This window comes from Hetaerina americana, unplaced genomic scaffold (genome assembly GCF_022747635.1).
Source record: "Hetaerina americana unplaced genomic scaffold, ioHetAmer1.1.p SCAF_4, whole genome shotgun sequence".
NCBI lineage: Eukaryota > Metazoa > Arthropoda > Insecta > Odonata > Calopterygidae > Hetaerina > Hetaerina americana.
This window is the reverse complement of record NW_027286985.1, coordinates 62,317,048-62,341,125: the sequence shown is the minus strand read 5'-3', so window position 1 is coordinate 62,341,125 and position 24,078 is coordinate 62,317,048.

Sequence of the window (24,078 nt, the reverse complement as noted above, 5' to 3'; positions counted from 1 at the left end):
GTAAATGGTTAACCTAACTATTATTTTATAAAATATTCCTAACACTTCACGTTTAAAATGATACATCCCGGTCTTGAAGAGGAACCATCAGCACTTTCCGAATTTTGCAGTTTTTACAGTTGGTACAGTTTACGGGTTAAGTGCAAAAAATTCACAAATGATGTCAGTGACTGCTTGGTATACCAGGAAATACCTTTTCATTTTTTATTAAAAAATTCCTCTCAACGTATATCTTATAATAATATTCAAAAGCTTTTGTTTCTTAAATTTGATCAATTTCCAAGAATCTAGCTAAACCGGTTTTGGTCAGCGGAGAATGTGTAGAAGCGGATATCGATTTCTCTTTGACCGTCACTTTTACAGTTTTGGCACGCAAAAAAGATGTGTATTTTACATCAATTTATTGCCAACTTAAACCCATCGCTACCTCACAAACACTCTTACTCACATTTTCCAAATTCCATTTATCCATAGTATATTCAGATCCAATCTCCCAGGCTTCCGTTACAAACTCCATCACTAAATCCTTCGTGTCTCCTTGAGCCATCCATAATCCGCTCTCAAACCACCGATTTCAGCCCGGGTTATCCTTTTTCTGAAATGGAATTCTCTAACCCTTATATCAACCTGCTAACTTGCATTGCTTATACTCCTATACGCCCTTCACCCTCACGCTCGTGTACTTACGCCTTCCTCGCCATCTACTTCAATCTCTGGAGCGACGCCCTCGCCATCTACACACTCAGATACCTCCAAATCTCCCCCTTCTCCTAACCACCCGCCGTTTATTTTTATATTTAACGCGACCGCACGCAAATACATACGCCTGACTTTCCTCCTATCTTTACTTATCCGTATTTTGCGGAGCGCCATCATTCTCCTTAACCTTTGCTCCTTATTTCACCCTTCTCTCTTCCACGCGTCTTTCTCGCTTGGCCTTGTTTCCCTTGCGCTATTTTCCCCCCACGTTCTTAGGAAAAAGGGCATCGCTCCTCCACCGACGACGCTCCCCTCTCACACCTATCCATCTAAATTTTAGCTGATACTCGACTCGTCTTACCTTATCCTACGTACCCACCCACATTGTCATATACTGAGCCACGTATTATACGAAATTGTCCTGTGTATCTGTTGTCAAGTAAATGTCTGTCGGGGCCCTGAAAACTCTTCATATTTACCTCGCCTGTGATAGTGAAAGGGTTTAGGGAAAGCTCATGATTTTCTATCAAGCCGTCTCTCGTTGATTTAATTGACTTGCAGAATGATTGTCGCCACATCACCTTCCTATCGCTTCTATTGGCTGAAAAATAAACTTACCAATTCAATTTCATTGGATATGTTTGCTCATATTATTTCATTTTAGCTGTTTATATGTACCAATAATTCTATACTGTGAAGGTTTGAGGCGAATAATTACCATGAAATGACACGGAGTGACAAAAACCCCAGCTCTAAATTTATTTTTGGCTAAAGTTTAAAGCTCTTTCAAACTTTAGTACCAGAAATTACGGCCACGAATTGCAATTTTTATCCTTTTAAATCTAAATGATTCTCTATAGGGGTTTCAACAGACATTCTTGAGAATTATTGCGATTAATTTAGTGATTAGTGAAACTATAGTTTGACTATTAAGTACATAATTAAGTGTTATATCTTGCCATTGAGAGTTTAGGCTAGGGAATAATAATCGTGTTCTAGAAGTATGTTTGGATTAAAGAAAGAAGTAATGAATCAAGTGCAAAATTCGGTTTAAGTAAAGTCTGCCTCAAGTGATGATTTCATGCAAATTTTCATCTTTTGTGTTTTGGAACATTATTATTTTCCATTCAAGTTTTAAAGATATTGAGCTAACATATGATGGGGCTATTCCTATGCTACGTAGGTCTCATTTTGACAGTATAGAATCGGACTTCCCTTAATATCACGTTATCACTTCACCCTTGTCACTTAACAATATAAATTTTGCCACGAGACTTGAGCTGAAAATTGGTCTCGATGCTATGGAATAAGATGTCTTATTTTTTTCTCCCACCAAGTTTATAGCGCGAAATTTTGGTTCATCTCCCTCGACATCAAAATGTTTGCAGTCCCTTCCCATGCCAAGATGTCACAAGTTGCCGGACTCCTCCCCCTCATTTAAGAATTTGGCGTGATATATAGACAGGCCCTGAGCTCTACTTTGGGGTCGTGGACATTCGAAGAAGGGACTGGGATTGTTGCTTCGCACTCATCCATTCGTTTTGGAGAGGTTATTTTTTTCCTCGCACACCTTGCCGTCAAACCACAAGGACCATCCATGTTCACGTGCTAAGCCCTGCGCGTGGGTTTTGCGGGCTTGCTGAAGTTTTGCGGGCATGGTGAAGTGTGAGATAAATTTTTGAGGGCAACGTCGGGTCTTTCACCGTCTCCTCGTCTTCTTTTTGGGCCGGCGATTTGTCTTTCTTCACTCTTGAGAAAGTTTTGCAGGAAGGCAAGAGATATAACCTTACGTTTTTCCTTCTCCATCCCTCTTTCACTTGGGCTTTCACTTTTTCCCGGCGTTCCCTTTCTTCCATGAACTACAACCGCTTAAATTTGCTTCAAGTGTCGCTTATTGCATTACACATCATTGATATTGTAGCGCAGATTGATCGATTGTCCATGTAGGCATTTGGAATAAGAAGACAGCCAAGTATAGTCCAAAATTTTCTTCCAAGAAAACATGTCTAATCATGAATTATTATGTGTGTATTACTCATGGAATATTAAAAGAAATATATTTCATTTTTTGTATCAGTGAAGGGTGAATCATTCTGAGAGATGTCGTCGTGCTGACCATGCACGCATAGGAAAACCCAGTTAAATGTGGTTCAAATTTCCAGTGTGAACTTAATTTACAGACCACACTGCTTTTAAACGAAATAATTGAATCTTTATCGTAGAAACCCAAAGAATAAAAGCCAGTAGGTAATATAAATGGCCTTAGAGATATAGGCAATTTAAATACATAATTAAAATAAGGCTTCTTTAACCTAATGTATGGTAGAAGCATTTCTCTAAAACGTTAAACGTATATTATTATTGATCCAAGTTCTATTCTATTTTTCTCACAAATTGAAGTTAAATCAAAGAAAATATACTTGGTGAATTTATTTTTGTTATAATTTATTATAAGAGTAGGTAACCAGAGACCCTTTTCATGCATTTTGTGATGTTTCTATGAAATTTTAGAGGCCTGTGAATAATTATAACATGCTCTTCTCAACTGTTATATTGAATAAATGAAGTGGCTCGTTTTATATCAAATACTACGATTTATTTCTTCGCTTATTTGATGTACATTGGATTCAATATCTTAACTTAATCTTGTGTAATCTCTACACTAATAATACTACAAGTGGATTCTACTGGAGTGGACTACTCGTATGTGGATTGTACGAACAGCCTTTTGCGGCCCACTTGGTTTAAATCAATGTGCATCCTTCCGGTTAAGTTTATTTATCATGTCTTATCATTACGTGCCATGGGTTTATTCTACCTGCTCTAGGTTTTTGCGTCATATTTACAAAATATATAAGCCGCACGTGGTACTCTTCATTTCATTAACAGCATATATACGAGTACTGCTATGTGAGGCGATTGTTTATTTTTCTAAATATTTCCCCGCTCTTTTTTTTGGTGTCCTCCTCATCTGGTTCTATCAACATGCTCAAGAAACTGAAAGCATTGATTTGGAATCGCCTTCAATCATTCTATTTCCGAGTGATTAATCAATAATGGATTTCAGCCTTACGTTAAAATCAGCTGTGCTAATATATAAAGAGTTTTACTACATTACATAATCACGGCGGTCAGTATTCCATTAACCTACGGAAGCAAATAATACTTTCAGTATTGGAATTCGTTGCATTTCTATTTCTGGATTATTTCGGTTGACAACTTTCACCCAAAATGTGCCAAATATATATCAGGCATTCTCATTCCTGATCATAAAGAAGTAAATAGCCGGATAAAATAGTTCACAAATTTGATTCATTATATTTTTTTATGGTTTAACCCCTGAGTCTTGGCCACTGTCTGCCGTTTTAGTCCCCCATTTCTGCCACGTGTTTTCTACCTACAAAATCTTTGCCCTGCAGTGGCCACTTCCACTTACTCTTCTCCAGTTCTCTAGCAGTTGTGGCTACGCCCAGAATCCTCACTCTGCTCTGCGTATTCGAAAAAGAAGAGCACATCGTGCATGCTAAAGCGTGCGCAGCATTGCTTAGCGGTATCCACCGCTCTTTGTGCGGCGAGCGAGAGAGAGGAAAGAATGCAAAATGTGCCGGGAGCGTGAGTGAGTCTATAGGGAACTGTGACACACGAACTTACCTTTCCAATTCCCTAGATCAACCGTTTCATGTCCTTTCTCTTCTTAGTTTCTGAGTTTCGGTCTTAGATACAAGATAGCGTCAATTATGTTCGAGTTTGAAAACTAGTTTTCCCTAGTTTTATTAAAATTATGATGAACACAGAATATTTCTTCTATTGTGAGAAACATTACAATGAGGATATATGTATGAGGACAATGTATACCAATGAGAACTCTTGTTAAAAGTTTATAACTACGTGGGATGTGGAAAATTCAATTCAATTTCTACAATTCAAATAAGTTGTTATTTCAGTAACCATTCAATATAATAATTCATTTTTATATTAAACTACAAAAGGTGTCAATTATTCAATAAATTATTCCCGTTTTACCTAACATTTCAGTATTTTAATTTATGAAACAAAATAAACTTTCCTATTATATCATATTATTTCCATTTCAACATTTTCAATAATGTTTAGGAAGCACTTAAGGAGCCTATTCAATAGCATGAAATTGTTTCTTGTTTCTATTTAGGAGAAAGATAAACTCTTTACATTATAACAAAATTTCCTCGGAGTTTCGGCTTACACCATTTTTTTGCAAAATTTAATGTTAATTTTATCATTTACTTTGCATGCATGTAAGCAAATGAACTTCTCCTACACTTTTCATCTTAGTTAAAGATGAAGTTTTCGAATATTGTCCTCAAGTGCGTCATCACAGCAAATAGTCTTTAATAAGGCAAAAAGTGCCTCCCATTTTTTCATTTAATTCCAAGATAAGGAATTTTTTAAAGTCATAATATTTCAATAGTTTTCTGTTATTCGAATCTTTCCACGCATGTCATAGAGCATCTACCTTCCTCTGTAGTTTTCCGTTCACTTTACACTGGACGAATACCTCGTCGAATCAAAATCTCAAAATGTTATATCTTCTTTTATCTACATATGATACTTCTTTTAGCTTTCCTCATTTTCGTTTCACTTTTTTTTATTACGTACGCTATTCTCTTCAGAAAGGATAGAGATATGCGTGCTTCCACCACAGCAAAGTCATGATAGTTTTAGAAAGGACCATGTCTAATAATCAGGAGGTATTAATTGGTGATATAGGTTTAATTTAGGTGTTTAATAAAATGAATGAGGTGGATAGTAGTGATGAATGTATTACATAAGATAGGAGATCATTGATTAGACGACTAATCCACGACCTGCAGATGCCTAAAACTGCTTAGGTGGAAGTGGTGAAGAGTCTGGAAAGGAAGGGTTAGAAAGGGTAGGACAGGGGTGCTTTTCAACGCACATACCGAAGAAATGGAAAAAGAAGCATGATAAGAATTGATGATAGGAAAGAAAGTAGGTGAGGAGCTTTTGAAATCAGTAATGTTTCCCGGTGTTTCAGTTATGCCTACGTTTCAGTCAGATTTTGGTCATCCAAGGGGTTACAATCATTGCTGAGCGCATTATGAAACCAGTGTGATAGATTTGTGATGAGAATTTATGTAAACAAACTTATTCAGTTTTATAGAAATTAAAAGCTGATGTAAACGTTAAAATAAATATAAATTAAATCGTATAGAGCGTTAGGTAATATTTTGTTAGGCGAGCGTGTGAGGCGTCGGGTGATATCTTGTTAGGCGAAGTTAAGAAATGTAAGCATGCTCAGTTTGTATCTATCCAAAAACTACATTTAACGGTTTGTGAGGGTTAGCGAGTACAGCAGGATGCAGTGTCAAGATTCCAGTCTAAGACCTAACCTAAAATGATAGAGTGCAGCTCTTATTACTAACTATTTGCACGAATTTTAAGTGGGGTTTTCATTTCTACTAGTGGACCATCATTATTATTCTCATAAATAGCCACAATTCACTATGCATACAATATTATCTTTTTCTTGCTGATTTTGTGTACATTTTTTTAATTTATGCTCCAAAAATAAATGCAAAATTTCAATTCATCCATATCGTTCTACTTAAATTTTAAATGTAGCCAATTTTGGCCGTGCACGAGGGCCCGGGTCCGCATCCCGGCGGTGGTAGAATTTTTCACTGGTATCCCGATTCCTACTTGAGGTACAGTGTGGAAGCACTACAAGTGGTGTGCTCCCTCTATCTGATTGGACGTTAAGGTGTCGGACCCCTCGGCACCTTTTTGTATGAGTTGGTTAATGCTGACGCCGGGTTTATCTCCTATCATTCTTCTAGGATCATAATATTTTAACTCTACCGAATCGTCCACCTAGCCCTAAAGGTAAAGGTGGCTTCTTTCTAGCTGTCGATCACTTCCACCAGTAACTACTATTCCCATTGTGTTGATATTTGCTTATAACAAATGAAAATAAAGTCTCCTCAGAACGTTTTAGGCCAGTTATACCCGATTAATATAATTTACTTATCGCTGTATTTATTCTTTTTACTAGAATCACACACAGAGCAAAAGTCAACTTACAGAATAATTCTTATACGAATATTGGAAGCTGGTATCTTTTTGTGCTGATGATTAAAATGTATATCTATCCCATTGTGCTACGTGAAATCTTAAGAATAAGATTACAGAGTTCGTGTGTAGGATCAACATTTTTAAGATGTTATACTTCCCGCGAACGATTAGGGATAAATGCAAAAGACCGCGTTGGTGCGCAAATGATTTTGTAAATTTTAAGTTACCTAAAATGTTGTCACAGTTTCACATATGCCGTTATTTTAATATTTTTGTTGTTATTAGTGGATGAATATGATTTAGATGTTGTTATTGAGCCTACTTGATGTCTTTAATTTTCCACGGAGATTATGCAAATCTTTTTACCTGTCTTCCATTTACCACTGATATGAAATTCAATCAATCGTGATTATTATAAAAAATATTTGATGATGGAAGCATTTCGGAGATTTCCTCCACGCATGTTCAAAATTGTAGAATGAAGTGTAGAAGTTAAATAATACCATTTATTTGCATTCTTGGTAGAAAGAAGACCAAATTTTGCAAACTGAAATGTATTCAATCTTGAAAAATTACAGTGGATGCATTACCAATATTTGAAATCTATACATTGAACCGCCAACCTTTTTATATTTTCCCCATTTTATCAAATCTGATTTTGTGTTTTATGGTAATTCTTTTGCCTTCAGATTTTAACTGGATCCCTCAATTTCAATTGTGCCGTTTAGATGGTGTATCCTGTCGTTAAGATGTCTTTGTAAGACTTTGCCCTTTTAGGCAAAGTAGATTTACTCATGGTAAGATATTCCGTTCGTCTAGGAATGGATTTGATTGGCAAACCAAAGATACATAAAACGTAGATGACTTGATCTCCGGAGTATCAAACGTTAGGTAGTCATTTGCACCCAAAGAAGCGTAAGAGAAAACTCTATTATTCCAGACAACGGAAACATAAGGTAGATAACTAAGTCAAATTAAGAATAATTTATAAGATATCACAATGTCACAGTGCAAATTGGGTTTTACAAGTGCGCATAGCGAGAAGTTAACCTTAATAGTAGGTTAAGTAGTAATCACCCTGTTGGAGGGTTACTTGAACGCTGTACAAGTCACATGTTCGAATACGAAAGATGTTCCATACACACCGAGCTACACCAAAACTGCGTTAAATTGCGGGTCTCAGAGTTATGCAGTAATATTTTGGCGATATATGGGAAGGAAATAGAGTTTCTATCACAAATATGTCATTGGTACATGTGTAGCCCTTATTTTGCTTTGTCCACCCCGGTCGACCTCCATGTTGGCCACTATTCGGTAATCATTAAAAGAGTGTGCAATTTTTTACTCAGCACTTTTCCAGTGAATAGGGAGTCGTTTTTAGGTGCACATTGAGGGCTGCGTTCGAAATTTCCCCATGGGGGTATAGAGCAATTGAAATTTCTAAGTTTGAATTGACCATGACCGGCCGATTTTAAGACATGCCCTATGACACAAGAGTTTTTGATTAATAATAAAACTTCCACAATTACTTTTGAAAGATTTTCTTGGGTATATTTTCTGCATACTAATATCGATATGTATTAAGCAATGACCTACCATGAGGTAAATGCCTCTTCTAACAACACGTACGAAAATTGTTAAAAAACTAACGGGATTTTTTTAATTTCGCATAGGGCATAGGGCGCCATGAGTTCTTGCCACAAGGTCAAACGATCAATAAAGAGTACTACTTAAAGGTTCAGCGCCGTTTGGGTGAATATATATGTAAGTAATATCCGTATTTGTGGCTAAATAACTCATGGCTTTTGCAAGACTATAATGCACCTGCTGACAATGCTCACTACTTGTACGTAAATTTTTGGCCAAAAGCGGCATTGTAATGACATCCTAGCCTTCACCATTGCCAGAAATGGCCAGGTGTGACTTTTTCTCTTTCCAAAAATTAAGCTAACCTTAAAGAACCGTCATTTTGCAAGAATAAACGACACTAAAAACGTTTGACCAAGAGAGCCAGAAACTATACCATAGATCGTGTTGCAAAGATTGGAAAAATCGCTGGCCTGTGAATATAATATCTAACAGGGACTGCTTTCAAGGGGATAACTTTGATAAAGACAAATAAATCAAATTATTTCCAAAAACTCTAATTCCCAGTATTTATAAAATACAATTCGAATAAAGCAATTTGCATTTCAAAGTAAGGATGCAATGCTGGGTTGAGCCATCCATTATGCGATGCTTTAATTTAATGAAGAAAGATTTCATATACGAGTAGAATGTGAGATATTTAGAGTGGGTTATATTCTCATTAATTGTAAAATACTTATTACGAAAGCTTCTGTGTACAGCATAGTTATCAAGTGCTAATTTAATGTAGCTTAAGACCCTAAGATTATAGACGAATAGAATTATTTCACATACCTTCTTCACTGGTAGTTAATATTAAATACCAATATGCTTCCTTTAACTCCACTGACTGATTGCCTTTGTACGTCCTTCAACTTGAGTTTCATCCCTTCATGTCATATTCCTATAAACAGTATCAATGAAATTAGTTCTTAATTTTACCTTTTGCCTCCATAGTTAAATCCCTCATGATAAACGCAGTATCTAAGTAAGGGATTCAAGAGTAAAATTCTGTGGAAAAAATAAGGATATCGTACACATTATGTGGAAAGTTTCATATCTGTCTACACCGTATTCTGCAAGCCATCCAGGTCACCGGCCTTCAGTAACTGAATGGATAAAGGTTCGACGTTATTTCTTTACGACAAAGCTCATCGTCCGAAGGTTCCTCTGCTTTTCTGTTTTGTGGCTCTAATTTTTTGTTCAGCTTTGTTTTAGTTTCGATCACGAATTACCAAAGTGAAAAAAATTCTTTGAATCTATTTGCGCCACAATTTATTTAATCGTATCCAATACAATCACTTCCTGATATTATTCGAATGTTCCAATTTACCGGAAGAGGTTTTTATGATTTCTTTAGTGTCATAAGTTTTATCGATTGTACAATTTGTACCAGGTCACCGACCTTCAGTAGCTGCATGGATAAAGTTTCAACGCTGTTTTTTTACAGATAGGTTCATCGTTCGAAGGTTACACTACTTTTTTCTTGATTGGCTCTGACTTTTTTATATTTTTTTCTTCAGCTTTATTTTAGTTTTGATCACGAATCGTCCGATTAAAGAAACATTCCCTGAATCTTTGGGCACTACCACAGGAATATTGGCCTTAAATATAATATTAATCCTGTAAAACCTTATCCAATACAGTCACTCCCTATTTTAATCCAAATAGTCAAATTTACCCGTATAACCATGAATGGTTTTCACGATTTCTTTAGTGTCATACAAGTCTGTCCCAAAATTAGTATGACTTATTTGTTCTCGGATAGGCGGATGGATGGATGGATGGCGGTTTCTCTGGATGGGTTTGAGGGAAAAGAGTTTCAGGAAAGAATGGAGGCCGGTGGCAGTTGTCTCCCTTCCTTTGTGATGTGCGGATATTTCGTTTGCAAAATCTCTATGACGTGACCTCGCTACGTTCCGTGATGAACCGACTATTGTAACAGCGCTACACCATCAAATTTTACGTGAAACTCGGCACAACCAGAAAAAAGACTCATGGCATGCTCAAGGCAGGATATGGAGATAACGCCATGGGTATATCGGTTTTTTTCGAGTGGCACAAGCTTCTTCGATGGGGTTTAGAAGATGTTGAACGTTCAGGACGCCCATCGACCTTAAAAAGTGCCAAAATGGTTGCAAGACTGAAGGCTTTGTTCGACAGGAATTGCAGAGTAATTGTTTGCATGGATTCTGATAAATTTGGCATCTATACAAGTAATGTACATCGACTTGTGACCGAAGATATAAGCATGAGAAAGGTTTAGGCGAAGTTTGTTGCCGTGAGTGGTATCGGACGAACAAAAGGAAACTCGTTCGTGGATCTGCCAAAAGCTTCTCGACCATATGAGGGAGGATCAATCAATTTTATCAACATACTTCTTCCTTTTCCCCCGCCTCGAATCCGTGCCGGAAGGACATGACCATGGTTCAGTGGAAGCGTAACAACAGGCCGCGACGAGGGAGCTTCGCAGTATTCCGGGCTCCGCCTTCCAGGAGGCTTACAAGGCGTGGATAACCCGCTGGTAACGGGAACTTGAAGCACAGGGGTGCTAATTCGAAGGCTTTTGAGCGAATGTATCAATTCTGGAAATGAATTTTTTTGATCGTCTCAGTTCTGCTAAGTTTGGAACAGACCATGTAAGTTATAATGAGCGTACTTTGCCTATCTATTATTCTTTGTCTCGCCGTATCCCTTTATCCGCTAGCTCCACGATAAAATTTTCGTGAAGATCATGACCTAGCAATTTACAGGTTTCGAATACTTTATTTAGATTTCACCTTTTTTTTAACGCGTATTGGGTTATTTAACGAAATTGAGTTGACCCCTTTGTCTTAAATAAATTAACATAATTTAATCAGATGGCAAATATATTAAGTAACGTTAGGGATTGAAATACATTACATACACAACTCTTCTCTACAACGTTCCTAAGGCAGTGCCACCGAAACCATTGGGAAACGTCCATTCCTCAATAATCGTCTGTTATGAACTTTTTCCAGTTATTCTATGCACGAAAAGGTCTCGAATTTACAGGAATTAATCCTGACGGAGGTCTTGTATCACTTAGGAAAAGTGAATACAGCGCTTTTAAAATAGTTCAAACATTCCTGGAGAATTGTTTTGTTCAAATCTGGAATAAATGTAGTATTTTAAATATCTGTTTTGAAATGACTAATAAATATACTTACTTAATGAGAAAATGAGATGATCTTATTCCACTTCAATTTTAATCGAAGTGTAATGGTAAGAATAATTAACGCAATGGCTGGCTGGCTTTAGTAGCTGGAGAGTTCACCGCGAGCCAAGTTTCTTGGTGAATAGAATTCACAAATTTAGGGAACTGAAGTCTCCCCATGACATTTTTGGTCTTTCATTTAATTCTGATACCTAGGGAATTATATCTTTTGGTGCATTAAATGGATATTAGCAAGGCATAATTCCGATTTTCAACTCACGTTCGGGTCAGAGCCCAATTACTCTACCCAGAAGCCTAATGTAGCTCCATCAACGTGAAATGAAATTATGAATTATTGCGTGAATAGACGTTCATAGATATCTGAATGTAACATTTATAGAAATCTCTGAATACCTAGAATGAACATATCCTGATTGATAAACGAAAAAAAATATTTATACGGGTAATCTTATAGAGATTTTGCTGAAGTAGAGTCTAATAGATTTAGATGTGTATTTTATCTTATTGGAATCCGGTTACTAATGTTTCAAAATGTGAGATTTAAGGTTAAATTTGGTAAAATGAGTTTGTGCGGTTGTTAAAATAAGTTACATTTTACGCTTCATTATCATTGGAGATAAATATCTATTAATATATTTGTTCCAAGTACGAACGTGCCATATTGTTCACCGACCTTGACTTGTGCTTATATTCTTTTCGTAATCGTGCCCGTTCAAGGGATTTCCCCTTACTGAAAGGTTTCGAAGTTGATCTTCGCCCCTCTAGGGCAAGAATCAACCGCTGCTCTTTTCGTCGTCCTTTTCCCCATCACCAAGCCAGCTGCACACCTCAGAAACTCCATCGAAGCCCCAGAAAGAGGATACTTAAGACTGTGGCACATCTAACCTACCCGAACCTTCCCCGACCACCTCTCTCCCCGAGTCACTCTCTCCCTTCCAGCATCAGGCTGGCAGACTTTTACCCCTTCCCGCATTCAAAATCCTCTCCATTTATCCGCACCAGCATTAAACCTTGAGAGGCCTCTTCGAGAGGAAGTGTGGCAGCGTGTTGTAAGGATACCATTCTGAGTAAAATGAGCAAAGGAAATGAAGTCTGGAAGGAGAGCGGATAGAAAGGTCCCGACCTTCGCAGGTCACACGCCTTCTCCAGTAACCACCTCCGGATATAACATCTCCACTCTCCCAACACTGATAAATATTCCTCGTGTGAATGACCTTTCTAACATCATACAACTCGTACTTCCACCTTAGAGAAAATATGGTCTGTCGAAAGCTCTGCACAGGTATATTTTGTTATAGCAATCTTAGACTTAATAATCTGTGAGTGTATTCGCGTTCGAGACGAAGGATAAATTTTATATCTACATTTTTATATACTTACAAATTACGGTGCAGGAATTCACATAGGTCAGGAGCAGAGCAGAGTTGATAAAAAAGGAAATTAAATGAAATTGATTGGACGGTTATTGTGGTAAAAGCTAAAAAGAGGCGAGTTGAAATTTAAACTTTTTTAAACCATGATTGGGGTGAGTATAATGGTATTAGGATACGACAATATGATAGATTAATTGGCACTTAGGAACTTTTGGTAATCTCCAATACTTCTGTTTTAACTTTGGAAATACTTCAAATCTCTGTTTCTGAATATGTAAGAATAAATCAGGTTCACATAAGTGACACCGTTGAAAGGAATTGAATCCATCCACTGTTATCTTAAGTAAATCTTTCCCCAAAATCGCTATCGTCACCTAGTTGAATTATAATGTAGTGGTAATATCATTATTTTTTTCTGTTTTCAAAATGTTTAAATATTTGACATTGCAATTCTTTTGCTCAGGATTTAAATTTATTTAGCATTGCTAATAATTAATTTGGAATTTTTCATTTCTACAATATGATCGTTTTGTAGTCTCTAAAGTAATGCTCCTAGTTATAATCGTATGCCCCGTAGTCCGAATTAAAAACCACTTATTCTCAAGAATCCTTCACCTGACTGTGCCGAAAAAACTCAATAACCTTTTCTAGTGAAATAGTAATCCTCATATATCCTTACCTGAGGTAATCGTAGTGAAATATTTCTCTGAGTTGAATTCAAGTTGTGACAGTGTTCATTTGTCAAAAGGATCGAGAAGAGAAGGTTATGGTAGGGATACGAAAAGGGAATTGCCTGTGGAATGAGATTCAAAATACTTGAGAAAATAAAGAAAATAGAAGTATCGTTCTCAGGAAATTGGTTTACGAGAAGGAGGCATAGAACACACAAAGGGGTAAGGGCTATTAAATGTCCTGGTACGAAGGTATACAGAACGCTTTAGCTCACTGCATAGAAATTCAGATGGCAGTTTTTCTTGGGAGGTATACCTAAGGATATGCGCGATGAATCAACTGGAGTTTAAAGATCTCTACCTGAAAAATTGGAAGTGCTTGGGGTAGAAAGTGTTTTCTTTCCCAGCGATTATCCGCTTGAGGGGATTAGGTGATTCAAGGGTTTTTCAAAGTGGGAGGGTATGTGGAGAAAGGCAGCTATCTCGTTCCAGGCGGTTGCTACGTTCAAGGTTTAATATATTATAAGAAAACGCTGATCGGTATCAGGTGGCTTAAAATCACAACTATTCAATATTTTTCGAAAAACTCCCTGGAATAAAGGTGATGCTGAGATTTTTGAACGATTTAAAATATAAATATCCCAAAGCTCCCTCTTATCAAATACCAAGCGTAAAAAGGTTAAAGAAATACATTTTGAAAAAGTTAGAAATAGTGAGCTCAGTGTTAAATGAAAATTAGTAGATTTATTTAAAAGAGGAAAAAGATAAGCACGATCAGTTTGTAGCTATTTATTTTTGGATCTTTTTTGAGTATGTTGTCTTGATTAAAATGGTCCAAATAACGTGTCGTGCATATTATTATAAGATTATAAAATTATTCTACCGGTAAATGTAGGTTTTTGGATGGACACAATTACCAAATAAAGATTTTATTACTCCGAACAATACACAATCCGGCAACCTAATCTACATCAGGTCCTTCTTCATCTCTGAGTACCTTCTTCCTCCCTTCATACCTATCCTCTTCCTGCCCATTCCTCGTTTGCCTAACATTCTCCCCTCTATTACAGTCTTCAACATCCCACTGCCGGTCAGTACCCCCTTCATGCACTTTTCCTGCCTCCATAGGATGGCTCCCAACAAACCCCTCTCTTCGCCCACCATACCACGTACTTCCTCATTTGTTCTCTTCTCTGTCCATTTCACCTTCTCCATTCTTCTGCACACCCGCATTTAAAAAGCCTCCAGTCTATTCTCCTGCTTCAATGACCACGTTTCCACGCCGTTCATAGCTACGCTCCATATCGAAGTTTTTACGAATCTTTTCTAAATATCCTTACTCAAATTCCCTGTCATCAACTCCCTCCTCCTTGTAAAAGCCTCTTTGCCGAGCGCAATTCTTCTCCTTACGTCCCTACTACTTTGACCGTGTTGGTTTTGGTCGTATTTTTATTTAGATTTAAAAAAAATTAAATTCGACCAATGATAAAGTGAAGCATTGAATAAAGATTCTAATGAATTTTTTTAAATAATGTATTTGAATTTAATTATAGCATCAGTTATTTTTTATTTCCCGAAAGAATACTTGGAATATTCGTAAGGACTACATAATATTCCAAAGCGTTTGAATTTTTAAAGGATTCATGCTAATTTTCTCCTTATAAATTCTAAATATCGATTGAAATTAGTATTGGAAAATCGTTTTGGTTGCTAAGTCTTCACTCTTGACATTATTTGACGTGAGATTGAGGAAAATGTTGGCCAAAACTTATAATATTACAGCTAAAACATATATTTATTCCAAATACAAGGGAAATAGACATTTGCTCTCAATTTTAACTTTATATTTAAGAATATTTCTGTGAATTAGCGATCCACATTTTATTATTTCTCTGCTCTATTTTCATGGTCTCTTTTTCTGTTAGGAGAATAGTAACTCTAATCTTAACTCAAAGTTCTGTATGAGATCCATATAAAAAATATAATTTCGGATGCCTAAACGGTATAACATTTAATAAATTAATAAATCATCACTTTGAACAAAAATATGAATGCTGGAAAAATAAATCACATAAATATTTGTTTGGACAAGAAATTATCCCCATTTTACTCAGTTATATAGCATTAACTTTTTAGAAACCATCATTTGACGTAAGCGTTAATTTAATTCGTCCAAGGTTTGTTCCATTACAAAAACGTTACAATTGACAAAATAAAATCATAATTCTGAATTAATTGAAGTGTTAACATACATATTTGTTTTTCGTAACCAAAGGAATTTCAAAGTGACGCCAGAAACAGCTTTGTTTAAATATTTAATTAATTTATTCATTCATTCATTGTATATTAATATTCGGGTTTAAAAGATAATGAAGATACACCCTTCCTACCTATAATTTATCCATCCCACGTCTCGTGTTTATCAATTTGTAGAAGTTTAAAACTACAAGTACTTATAATAATGTTGTATCTGAATTAATTTGTATCATTTAAAATTCACAGTATCTAGTTTAAATTTATAAATACCTATTCCTAGAATTTCCAATACTTATCTCACTGAAAGGTTTTGGGGTAAAAAAATTGAATAAATACATACAAGCCTCGTATAGTGTTGTATTAGGTCATGATGGCCTCAGGTCTATTCGCAAAACAAAAAACGTTTGCAAGTTCAATAGCTTTTTTGGACCTCACTAAACATGAGTTTAAATTAGAACAAATTTTTATCTGTACGATTATACTGACTGAACAATTATTAGGGGAAAAATAATTGAGCGAACAATTTAGCTTAATTTTAATTTTTGGGAAAGTGCAAGGTGAAAAGTTTTAATAATTTATGTAAAATTTGTATTTGGAGCTTTTAAAATTTATTGAATCCGTAATTCAAAGAAACTTGATGACTTTAACAATCTTGTACCTTTGTTGTAATATTAGTATATTAAATATTTTGAGGGATAGTGAACGTCGTCCAATAGTCACTCTAGAAACAAAATGCTCCTTATTTCCTCTCTTTTTAAATGACTATACCTCTAAATTGAATGGCGCTAGTCTTTGGCATATAATTTCTGACGGTATGCTATATTCTCGTAGTTCTCTGAGAATGTCATAATAGGTACGTATGTTATTCGATGAAAGATATAAAAATAGGCATTAAGAATAGCTCTAGATTTAAACATGATGTAGGTAGTAGCATGATAATTACTCTCCAGTTCATTCCTGTAATCATATTTATATTTATTTTTTTGATTAATTTTTTGAGACCAAATATGGCACCAAATATTTTATTCATGAATGAGATGACCCATTTTCGTCCCGAAACAACTGCCCTTTTGATTCGATGCGTCCGGAGTGGAAAAGAAAAGGGTCAGTAGTTATTTTAATCCCATGTTTTCTTTCTCCAAAGTGTCCTTTTCTTTCGTAAAATCCACCCGTCTGTCTCTGGCACATTAGAACCCAAATTCAAGTGTTTTCCTCTCCCTATCTCTCTCTCTCTTATCTTTCTCCGACTCTCCCTCGCTTATACTCTTTCGATGTGCAGGGAAGGCGGGAGAGAAGAAACAAATCTGTCCAATGTCGCTAGTCGAGATAAACTTGGATAGCACAAAGAAAAGGGACTGACGCCTTCGTTAAAAAAATCACACCGTGAACAAGGAAATTAATTAACTCCCTTTTTTGTCATATAGGGAGGATCGAGAGAAGGTTGGCCGGAAGGAAGTTTGTAAAGGGTGTAATGGAAATGAAATAACGAACTGCAGTGAAGTTACCCCTTCGCTTATCTAGGAAGCAATGAAGCAAGGGTAAAAAGAGTCTTCGAAAGGCATCGAACAAAGAAAAGTTGAAATAGGCAATCACTAAACACTAACGCGCACTTTCTTACCCCTATTAAGGTGCCGAAACTTCAGAAAGTAAAAAAGTTGTCAGATACTCGTATGTATGCTTTTGTGTGTAAGCGAGAACATTCATTTAATGAACGTATTTGTGGCACACGGTGGTAATTTTAGTATAGGGTCATTTAACAGCCCAAGGATGGGTCAAATGTCATCCCTCTTCTAATAAGACAGTTCCGAAAGCGTTTAAAGAAAATTATGTCAATTTTTACGTGTTCATAAAGGTGTATTTTCCTTTTAGACCAAATAAGACGAAAAACATTTCATACCGAAGTTGAATAAATCAAAGTTGGTAAAAATAGCGCGTTTGAACTTATTTTTGAACGTGCTTGAATTTTAAACCTCCAGAGGTCCTTCTGAGAACTAGCAGGCTATCCCTGCACGGATTCTTCTTCCTGTTCTCTTGGTACATTTATCATTCAATACGCGTTCTTCATTTTCAATATTTCCAGAATTTGTCTGTAGAATTTGCGTCACTGCTTTTAAATCTCGTTGTTCAAAATTGGTCTAACACAAATTGATTATTCTTTCTGTGATTATTTTGGAATTGCAAGTAATAAAGAACAAATTACATTATTATTGTTGGTGTAATTTGATGATATTTTATCTCTGGTAATTGACTAATGACATTTTTTAGTCGATTCTCAGGTTGAAAAACTTTTGTCCTTAAATGTGCTACTTATAAGCTCAAAATACCGACTGAAATTAAGATTTATATATTTATTAGAAAGGTTTGATAATAAGAACAAAAAAATAGGATGCTTCATTTACAAATGGAAGTTTTAATTGTAATAAATTCTGCTTGAATTTATGATGTGGTTCATTCAAGAAAACATTTGAGGCTGATAGTAATTACGCTATAAGAATATTACCGTCTTAATATTTTACATGGCTAATGTGTAGTGTGCCCACAATTTTATGTTAAGCATGGGCAAAACACGGGAGAAGGTACGATTACGTCGGAAAAAGTTGAAAATATTATCGAATATGGCGCATATTCGCTTAAGGAAGAGCTTTTAGATACTGCCATAAAGGAAAAAGACAATGTAGTGGTTGTATTGTATAGAAAAATGTGACGTTTAAGAGGAAAACATCAGCCTTCGAATCCTTTAGGGATGAGGAAAAGATTGCCGGAGAATATTCGTGGAAAGTTGTCGGGTTGTTATGAAGATTTTCTAGCAGCTGATGAGGAAATTGTCCTAGTGTTGTGTTTTATAGCAGTTCAGATGAAGGCCCTGTTGCGGACAAAAGCTTAATATTATGAATAAGCCTACTTTATCTCAAAAATTTGACACTTCTTCAATCATTTTACTGTCTACTTGTGACAGAGTACTTAATTTAATGCCGTTATTGCTTTTACAAAAATTCCCTAGAATCATAGCAAAAATATAATTTCTAGACAAACTAGAAAGAATAGGCGGACTGGATGTGCGGAGGAGCTAAAGTCAAATAAAAGCAATACTGATGTAATAATGGTCAACATACACTTTAATCAAGCAAAGCCTACTGGTTAAAAAGATTTGATTCAAGAGTAAAGAATGAATTCATTGTGGGGCGGCGGCAATGTGAAATCAAGGGAATAATGGCGGAGTAAATGGATGAAGATCGCGTACCATTTAAATATTCTGGTTATTTATATTTTATGAGAGGAATTGAAAAATTTGCATAGTTGTAGTTAATCGAGGGAAAATACCGTCGTTACTCTGCAGTACATCGTCTACTTTAAGCTTGCTTAAAATTTCAACCTCTGTCCGACAGAAACACAATTCATTGTCAATTTTATTTGTCGGTACCTTCGTTTGTTTTTAATTTAATGTATCATTAGACAATTATTGTTACTAAAATTACTCTCCCATATTTTAAGTTGATAACATTCGATTTATATGCATTTCTGTTTCTAATGATGCAAGAAACATGCCTACTTATAAATTCATTATTGGACTGTTAACATTTTCCCTGCTGCCTTTTCTCCCATCTTGAAGGTTCTTTTGGCGGTTTATTTATTCGTTTCTACTAGCCTTTTATTTATTTTCATATAAGGTTTTGTCCCTGTGAATTTCCGCTTAGGTTTCATTTGAGCATCATCGGAATGAATCTAAGGTCAAAAATATCTAAATGTGATTTTATATGAATAATCAACGTAGACTGGTAGACTACTACTAAACATAATTTCAAATTTTTGAAATTTGTTTATTTAATGCTAATCCAAAGACATCCTTTTTTTAGCTTTTATATCCTATTTTCTGCAAGAATATAAAATTAAAGATAATTAGCAATATCTAAGCCCCAAATGGAGGGAAACCCATTTAGGTGGGAATCGAACCCGCGAAGTATATGGTTTACAGGCAAGGAAGCTATCTCGTCGCAACAGGGGCCGCTATTATATTATCTTGCTCCCTGCAAAGAACAATTATATTGATATGTATATTTATTCATTTGTGACTGGTTCAAATTATTTATCAAATTTTATATGATACAGGGATGTAAATCAGTAATAAATTTGGGCTATTTTTCGCCAGATATTGAAAACAGATTTTGAAGTGGAGGAAATGACTGCTATGAAAATATTAGTGTGTATGAGCTTGCTTGAACTCAAATTTTATGCATAGAATAAAGACATTTTCTGTTAGGAACCTACTTTAAAAACTTCATCTTGGGAATATATGATAAAAACCATACTTTGGTGGAAGGGAAATTCAATTGCTTTGAAGCTTTCTACTCCAATTGGCAATCATATAGGAGATATCGTAAAGTTGCAGAGACTTCTTTATTCTTAATTTGGATTGAAATATTTATCTTCACAAGCGCACTCACACCTGAGTCCATTAGGATGGGTGGATATTGAAATGAATTGCTCGAATTTTGAGGTGGTGAATTGCCAACCCACAGTTATTTTTTTTCTTTTTTAAGAACACCACTACATAATCACGTCTCTAATTTATTATGCATATTTGATTTTTGTACGCTATAGTTTACTTTTCACAGCTTAGGATTAATGGGAAGCGTGAAACATATTTGCTCAAGGTTTTATGATTGATAAAAACTATTCTGATTATATTGATAAAATAACAACGTAAACCAGCACGAAATGGGCACATGGAAGAGAGGATGACCTCATGATTATCCTAGTTCGATTTTTTCCCAGTTGCTTTATGTAGAGCATAAGATGATGTATGCTGATTTTTCTACACAAGCAGGGGAAACTTACTTCTGACTTCAAATATGCTTATATAGGCATGGAAATCGATTTATGTGGAATACGGATATGTTAACTATATAAGTAAAAATGAAATCGTAAAAAATAGGATTCTTTCAAAATGTGACTTCTTGGTCGTAGATTTTTCTTATTAGCGCTATGGCTACACGAAAAGGAGTTGCTCCATTTTTCTCTATTCTTTAGCTTGAATTACATTAAAAGTAGAAAGGTTCGTTATCTTTATGTTAGCAATACGTACTAGAAGACCAGAACCTCTCAGATGTCTCATAATATTTGGTCGCAAAAATGTGAAATGGGTAAAGTGAAATTCCGTGTACATAGGTCATGAAAACATTTGGATTTGGGTTCAGACGCAAAAGAGCGAAAAGTTTTTTTCTTGGTCAGGAATAAAATGTACGCGTAGATTGTGCAATGGTAGTGAGTATGTATCAAAGATTGGAAGAAAAACTAGAAGTTTTAAGTAGAATTGGAAGGAAGAGAAAAGGAGACAAGATGTTTGCAGGAAATATGATGCGACAACTGGAAAATGTGCTAATATTGACAAGTACGAGGGTCATCCGGAAAGTAGTACCCGTTCGTGCCGCATGAAGTGCTGACGACGCGAGTAGCCGCTGGACGAGGTCAGATAGCTTCAGTGGCTTGTCTGCCTTCTCTGAGCCAAGTTGCGTGACGCTAGCATTGCCTGTGTTGTTTCTGTGATTGTTTACAATGTTTAAAAAAATTGAGAACGCCGCCAGTTGTGAAGTGAGGGCAGTGATTAAATTCCTCAATGAAAGAAACGTTCGCCCATGTGATATTCATCGCCAATTAAAGGAGGTGTATGGAGACAATGTAATGGACGAGTCGTCTGTTCGGCGGTGGTGTCGCAACTTCAACATGGGGAGGGGGAACACACACGACGATGAGCGTTCGGAGAGACCGTCTGTCATTACAGACCAACTGGTGAGCTCAGTTGACGAATTCGTGAGGAACGATCGGCGCGTCACAATTGATGACATCTGTGAGCATTTTCCCAATGTTTCTCGAACAATTGTTCATGAAATTGTTAAACACCATCTGCATTATGCAAAAATTTGTGCAAGATGGGTCCCTCGCGTATCTCAATGAGCTGGCGGCGAAGGACTATGCAGCAGGAATACAGAAACTTGTCACACGTTATGAAAAATGCCTTAATTTGCTTGGAGATTATGTTGAGAAGTAGTTTAAAGTATCCTCTTTCAAATAAAATTTTTTATGTTTGTTAATATTTACTTTTGTGTCTTTATTTCACGAACGGGTACTACTTTCCGGATGACCCTCGTACTTAGTAACCTTTATCGCTAAGAGCCTTGACTCATGAGAATAGAGCACGTACCACAGAAATTAAAATAGCAACTATTTTCCCTAGGAATAGTTTTTAATAGAGGATGGTGACCAAAGAGATTTGGCAGTATCGACCAAAACTTTTAAAGGGGCAAACGATTCACCCGTCATTAAGAGAGCTACAATTGAAGTTATGAGCCTCATGCTTATGGCTTTGATTGAAGCATTAATCGGCGTAAATTGGTTTCCACAAAGAACGGTAATACAAATTATGATGTCATAATATTCTGGAAGATGTAGTTCACCAATAAAGTGTAATTTAATGATCTGGAACTCGTTATGACTTTCAAATACCATCACCAAAGATATCAATCATTGGTTATCCTTTAAACTTAATCCTTTGACGACACGATGCGAACGTTCGCATTATTAGAAGATAAAAGGTGAGAACGGGTAGCCCGCAAAGAAATAACATGGGAGACTCACGACCTGCGCGAGCATATTACCAGGATTCCAAAACTTCCATGTGGAGGAGTCGAGGATTCAACCCAGGTGGGGAAATCTCTATCTTAATGTCTTTGACGTTAATGATGTAGTCCTTGTCAAGTCCACTGGCATCATCAAACACGGAAAATGTATTCTTCATGTTAAACATAATACGGGTTACTGTTTCTGATATCAATGCAGATATTTCGAAGATTAATACCAACGAAAGTCTACCAGGATATCGATCATGCGGAGTGAAATTCTTGAACGTATTCTCAACGTGTATTTATAATTTTGTGTGTTGTGAGCAACATACCGGAGGAGCATCATCACTGGAAATGCGGAATGCTTTATTTTCATCGGGTAGTAGAAAATTGGAAAATTAAATGAATTTTTTCATTTTCTGTAATTCCGGAACCGTCTGTCGAATTCCAGTTGGAAGACAAAAAATATACTAGTTAATATATTCTATTGTTTCAGGCTTCACTTCGTGGAAGTAATTGATATCCATTATTGAAATAGAAAGAAAGACTCGTACTTTTCCACAGATTTTATTATACGGTACAACGCGTTTCACCGACTTGCGGCATCATCAAGTACCTGATGATGCCGCAAGTCGGTGAAACGCGTTGTACCGTATAATAAAATCTGTGGAAAAGTACGAGTCTTTCTTTCTATTTCAATAATGGATATACTAGTTAAGATGCGTGTTATGTTTCTTATATATTTACTGCTTTTGTTATTAGAATCGTGATCAGTTTTCCTTTTTTCGTGTCCAAACCTCTACTAACAGCCTGAAATGCATTTCAATCAAGGGTAATAGTACGCAAAAATATTCTATTAAATTTTAAATGAATATCTTAACGTCAATTCCCATAAGCAGTTGTCAGACTTGTCTGCGGAAAATTGAAAAATATTTTGTTTTAAATTCAGTTATCAGAATTTATGTATGAATAACCTTTTACAAAATAACCTTTTTAAAATAACTAAAATTCCTTATAACCCTCTAATATCATTATTATTAAAATACACATGTGCAAATAGAGGGTCAGGTAGCGCACATTCCTTGGCATCAGGAATAAATTGCAGCGATACTTAATGGATCAATGAACTTTGTATAGTTCAGGCGTAATTTATGTATGATAAAATCTGCCGTTTTAATTTTATTTTCGACAATGGAAACATAGTACGTTTTACCCAATACGGACCTAGTCAATGCTTTATAACACATTTCGAATACACAAAACAAAATCTGAAATAAAGGATTTTCGTTACATGCAGTTTGTTCTTTTTCCTGGGATAGCCTTTTGGTTGTCCGGGAGATAAAAAAATAATGACGAATTTCATTTCAGTATTTAAGTTTCATGGGGAAAAAGCGTATTTGTTATCAAGTATAAGAGTAGTACTGCAGACTGTAGCATTATGGTATAGAAATAAGTTGAAGAATATAAAAATAATATACCAAAATATTAGGTGATTTATTTTAACAGGCAATTAAGAATGGCATCGGAATGCAGGTGAATCACATGAAGCCGCAGAACGGAAAATT